This window comes from Acipenser ruthenus, chromosome 47 (assembly GCF_902713425.1).
Source record: "Acipenser ruthenus chromosome 47, fAciRut3.2 maternal haplotype, whole genome shotgun sequence".
Classification (NCBI taxonomy): domain Eukaryota; kingdom Metazoa; phylum Chordata; class Actinopteri; order Acipenseriformes; family Acipenseridae; genus Acipenser; species Acipenser ruthenus.
Window position 1 is genome coordinate 6,386,339 of NC_081235.1, and position 6,000 is coordinate 6,392,338.

Below are 6,000 nucleotides of genomic sequence, written 5' to 3' on the forward strand. Positions count from 1 at the left end.
CTACTGGGAACCTGGAAAGCAACGTGCAAAAAAGATCAGCACCCTTGACTAAGCCAAGGTGCATTTGTGCAGTGCGTGGTAACATTGCAAGCTGACCCGCAGTGCGTTTAAACAGACCGTCTGGCTTCTTATCTGACAGCCAAGCCTCAAGATAACTGGAGCTTATCTCCAGTATATTAAATCCACCTTTCCAGACCCAACTGCGGGAAAATCCCTTCTGTAAAAGATTCAATTAAGCTCAAGTAGATCAACACTGCTCTAACTAGTGCGAACTAAGGCTGGCTGCTTGAATGTGGCCCGAGCTAAATCGCTAATCTCATCTCATACTGGACATCAATCCAGTTTACATATATCACATGCCTAAACATTTGTTGGTTTAAGTAAGTCTATAGCGAGACATCCGCTAAATGACATTGCTGCAGATATTTCCTGTTTACAGTACTTGCAGAACCAGGCAACTGGCAGCTCTGAGACAGATGGACAGACAAGCAAAGCAGATGTCTGTCACCTATGCCAACCTCCCAGTGTGTCTTGTGTACAGGGCATAAAAGTGTCCCCTAGCCTGCTTTTTCAAGTACACAGTGATAAGGCACAGTAGGTTTGGGGCAGTAATCTATAGGTTTATTCCGTGAGCAGTCCTAGCAGCAGAGCTACAGGGTGGAGCTGCTAACAGCTGCACACCCATCACGAGTGCTTTAACCACAGGTCCTGTGCCGAAGGCGTGCAGACCACCACTGTATAACATAAGGGCATTTGGCTGCTTAGATGCTGTAAATAAAAAAAAAAGTGGTTAGCACAATTGAGCGCTTTAAATAATCCTTGTGCTGTATGTAATTTGAACACGCTGTGTGAACATTAAACACAAGCAGGTATGAAACCTACGCCCTTATTAATGCACATGATTATCTAATGGGGGTGGGAGGAGGTACACACTGCATTAAGTGGCTTAATGAAGGTCTAATGGAGGAGCCCAGCTGGTTACCCATGACTGCGTTTTTCCAGGGCTGTACTCTTTACTCTTGTAAAATGAGTCAAGAATCCACTGTCTGGGCCATACCCCCCATGCAGGCCACAGTGCCAGCTCAGTGGGAGGAAGTTCAGGATGATAAATAAGGTTTTTTGACAAACACTAGACTGGCTGCCCAAAGGCGCTGGTGTGTGGGTGCAGACGTCACATTGTTGACAACAGAATTCCAGTTTTAGAGGTCACACTGAGAGAGCTGGAGGTGTCAACAACGTCAAAGATAAGGACATGCATAACACTGTTTTATCCACGTGCTGTAGCTAATGATTAAGGGACCAGCATGCTTATTGGATTGGGTTTGAAGCTCAACGCGCGTCCCAGTGCTGGGCTTCAGAACTCCCCTCGTTAAGTATATTATTGAAATGATTAGGTGCCACGAATTTGACTAATCTGTTTCAATCTGCTCTGAACTGATCCCATTAATCACAGCACTAATACGTCTCACCGAAGTCTATAGGGTTACAAACAGGAGTTGTTGAGAATTCATATATTTAACGGGGCTCCTAATCTCATTCATATATATATATATATATATATATATATATATATATATATATATATATATATATATATAATTTACTTAAATGACGTCACTTCTGAAAGCAGATCCAGTGAATTGTTAACCCTGCTAGATATATGACTGTCATAAACCGACTTAACAACGCTAAATAAAAACAAGAAATGTATTTGACTTATTTTAAGTGTGTGGAGGTTTACAGTAATTAGCTTTCTTAGATACAACGGGAGACCTCCGGGCTGGCTATATCACTCTGCTAACGACACTTGTTATAGCATGCAATACAGCACCTCCATCGTGCGTGAATCACATTTACATAAATCATTTCGAGGTCGTGTGATAGGAATCCAGGGCAGAGTTTCACTTCAAAACAGAAGCACATTCACACGTTACATCAATGCAGCGCAAACCACTTCCTCGCCCGCCTCACCCAAACACAGACCCGTCTTCAGCGTCTGCACGAATAGAACATTTCGAACGCTTACGTGTCTGTCTGGAACTACAGTAATCTGTTTAGATATTTTAATTGATTTCTTTTTAAAAATAGCTTTATTCAGAGGGAGACCGGCATCAGTCACCCCGCCACCAGATCTTTCTGATCAATGGTTAATCACTCCTAATATGGTGTGACAGACACAGTACTCTGCAGTGACTTGTTCCTGAGTAATTGTGTAGACTGTATTGTTCCCGGCGGGTTTCACGTTGTATTTATACAGTAACTTAGTTCCCAGCAGATCGTACAGTTCAACTTGTTAGTAGCTCTGTCACACCGATTCATGTGTCTAACGGTACAATAAACAAACACTACAGCCTGGGTAGAACTTAGAAAAAACCAACAAATACATGCAAGATACGACTAATATGTGCACACGTCACCCACTTTCAAACAACTCCTAAATTACCCGTTGCTAAAAATAAAATCTCCAAACCCGATCATGTGAAATGCGTTAACAAATACCACCAGCGTAGACGCGTCCTTAGCAAAATAATGCGAGAAGCTGCAGTGAGGCTTATACTTTTCCACAAGACGTACTTTTTACTGTCGTCTGTATGCACACTAGTACAGACAAAAGAAAAAAAAACTAGACAAACTTACCTAATTGCCATTTTTCTCTCTTTTTTGCAAATAACATACGTTGAAGAAAAATAAACTTGTGCTTCCAGTAAGAACACTATCGAGTGAATTAAAAAAAAAAAAAAAAAAAAGTTGAAAAAACTGTGCGTTTCAAACGATTAGATTATAGACCCCATGGATAAAGAACGGGCTCGCTGGAGAAAGGCGGGCTTTCAGTTTAAAGCAGATACATGAAGATGTTAAAAACGTTCTGTTTTTGTTTTTCTATCACGTTAAAATCCCGCAAATGTAAAGTTTGTAAGTTTACCGAGCGCCCCACTTCCCTCTCACACTCCGTTTAGGAAGGGAGTGCTCTGAACCAACGAGTTTCACGCAAGCTTGGAAGTTCAGAAACTTCAGCTTTCGTTGCATACAAACTACGACATAAGGATTTCTCAGCGCCGCCTTCTGGCCGGAGGAGAGTATAACATAATTCTACCATTCAATCCTACGAAATGTGTGAACCAGACACCGCCTATGGTTTTATTTTAAACATAGCAAACACATTAGAATACTTTATTTAATATTTTATTTAGCAGACGCCTTTATCCAAGGCGATTTACAGAGACTAGGGTGTGTGAACTATGCATCAGCTGCAGAGTCACTTACAACTACATCTCAAAAGACGGAGCACAAGGAGGTTAAGTGACTTGCTCAGGGTCACACAATGAGTCAGTGGCTGAGGTGGGATTTGAACCGGGGACTTCCTGGTTACAAGCCCTTTTCTTTAACCACTGGACCACACAGCCTCATAGGGAAACTTCTTTCTTTCTTTTTTTCATTAATCTGCGGTCATGTGGGACAAACACAATTATTTTTTTAGATATAGAAACACAATTAATAAACACGATTTCACTTTTATTTTAAATATAGTCTCAAACAGAAGATGAGATCCGTACCTGGCAACATAAGACTCCCCATCATAATGCGAAACTACAATCAGTATTCTTAGGTAAAACTACGCAACAAACTAAGTTTCTGCATATTTCGTCTACTTAGTTTCGTTCAGTTTTACCTTATAGAATTGAGATTGAGCGTTTGAAGTTAGGAATGATTTCCCATCATAACCAAAAAATGCAGACTACAAAAACGACGAAACAAAGTAGAAAGCATGTGTGTCCTTGTGTCTAATGTATATGCTGCTGCTCTATATGAGAAAGTCTGTTTAGCATTGCAGGTTGCAGTTCCAGCGCCTCTATATTAACACCCTCACTGTGTTTTGTTTAGCATTGCAGGGTGCAGTTCCAGCTCCTCTATATTAACACCCTCACTGTGTTTTGTTTAGCATTGCAGGTTGCAGTTCCAGCGCCTCTATATTAACACCCTCACTGTGTTTTGTTTAGCATTGCTGGTTGCAGTTCCAGCGCCTCTATATTAACACCCTCACTGTGTTTTGTTTAGCATTGCAGGTTGCAGTTCCAGCGCCTCTATATTAACACCCTCACTGTGTTTTGTTTAGCATTGCTGGTTGCAGTTCCAGCGCCTCTATATTAACACCCTCACTGTGTTTTGTTTAGCATTGCAGGTTGCAGTTTCAGCTCCTCTATATTAACACCCTCACTGTGTTTTGTTTAGCATTGCAGGGTGCAGTTCCAGCGCCTCTATATTAACACCCTCACTGTGTTTTGTTTAGCATTGCAGGTTGCAGTTCCAGCGCCTCTATATTAACACCCTCACTGTGTTTTGTTTAGCATTGCAGGTTGCAGTTTCAGCGCCTCTATATTAACACCCTCACTGTGTTTTGTTTAGCATTGCAGGGTGCAGTTCCAGCGCCTCTATATTAACACCCTCACTGTGTTTTGTTTAGCATTGCTGGTTGCAGTTCCAGCGCCTCTATATTAACACCCTCACTGTGTTTTGTTTAGCATTGCAGGTTGCAGTTTCAGCGCCTCTATATTAACACCCTCACTGTGTTTTGTTTAGCATTGCTGGATGCAGTTCCAGCGCCTCTATATTAACACCCTCACTGTGTTTTGTTTAGCATTGCAGGTTGCAGTTTCAGCTCCTCTATATTAACACCCTCACTGTGTTTTGTTTAGCATTGCAGGCTGCAGTTCCAGCGCCTCTATATTAACACCCTCACTGTGATTTGTTTAGCATTGCAGGTTGCAGTTCCAGCGCCTCTATATTAACACCCTCACTGTGTTTTGTTTAGCATTGCATGTTGCAGTTCCAGCGCCTCTATATTAACACCCTCACTGTGTTTTGTTTAGCATTGCAGGTTGCAGTTCCAGCGCCTCTATATTAACACCCTCACTGTGTTTTGTTTAGCATTGCAGGTTGCAGTTCCAGCGCCTCTATATTAACACCCTCACTGTGTTTTGTTTAGCATTGCAGGTTGCAGTTCCAGCGCCTCTATATTAACACCCTCACTGTGTTTTGTTTAGCATTGCATGTTGCAGTTCCAGCGCCTCTATATTAACACCCTCACTGTGTTTTGTTTAGCATTGCATGTTGCAGTTCCAGCGCCTCTATATTAACACCCTCACTGTGTTTTGTTTAGCATTGCAGGCTGCAGTTCCAGCGCCTCTATATTAACACCCTCACTGTGATTTGTTTAGCATTGCAGGTTGCAGTTCCAGCGCCTCTATATTAACACCCTCACTGTGTTTTGTTTAGCATTGCAGGTTGCAGTTCCAGCGCCTCTATATTAACACCCTCACTGTGTTTTGTTTAGCATTGCAGGGTGCAGTTCCAGCGCCTCTATATTAACACCCTCACTGTGTTTTGTTTAGCATTGCAGGGTGCAGTTCCAGCGCCTCTATATTAACACCCTCACTGTGTTTTGTTTAGCATTGCAGGGTGCAGTTCCAGCTCCTCTATATTAACACCCTCACTGTGTTTTGTTTAGCATTGCAGGTTGCAGTTCCAGCGCCTCTATATTAACACCCTCACTGTGTTTTGTTTAGCATTGCAGGTTGCAGTTTCAGCACCTCTATATTAACACCCTCACTGTGTTTTGTTTAGCATTGCAGGTTGCAGTTCCAGCGCCTCTATATTAACACCCTCACTGTGTTTTGTTTAGCATTGCAGGTTGCAGTTCCAGCGCCTCTATATTAACACCCTCACTGTGTTTTGTTTAGCATTGCAGGGTGCAGTTCCAGCTCCTCTATATTAACACCCTCACTGTGTTTTGTTTAGCATTGCAGGTTGCAGTTCCAGCGCCTCTATATTAACACCCTCACTGTGTTTTGTTTAGCATTGCAGGGTGCAGTTCCAGCTCCTCTATATTAACACCCTCACTGTGTTTTGTTTAGCATTGCAGGTTGCAGTTCCAGCGCCTCTATATTAACACCCTCACTGTGTTTTGTTCAGCTGGTTCTCTTTTCCTAAAAGCCCCTCCTC

General features: G+C 42.4%; 1 protein-coding gene across 11 annotated transcripts in view; it reads right to left on the reverse strand.

Moving 5' to 3' along the window:
* Positions 1-2,997, reverse strand: part of LOC117401214 (unconventional myosin-IXb-like) — a 60,203-nt gene extending 57,206 nt beyond the window's left edge. For 9 of the 11 annotated variants that reach the window (XM_059014222.1, XM_059014228.1, XM_059014225.1 and 6 more), the window contains exon 1: positions 2,638-2,997. The gene's annotated coding sequence lies outside the window, so the exon portion shown is untranslated. The remainder of the gene's footprint in view (positions 1-2,637) is intronic. The other 2 variants (XM_059014231.1, XM_059014229.1) reach the window with 1 other exon arrangement.
* Positions 2,998-6,000: the final 3,003 nt, after the last annotated feature.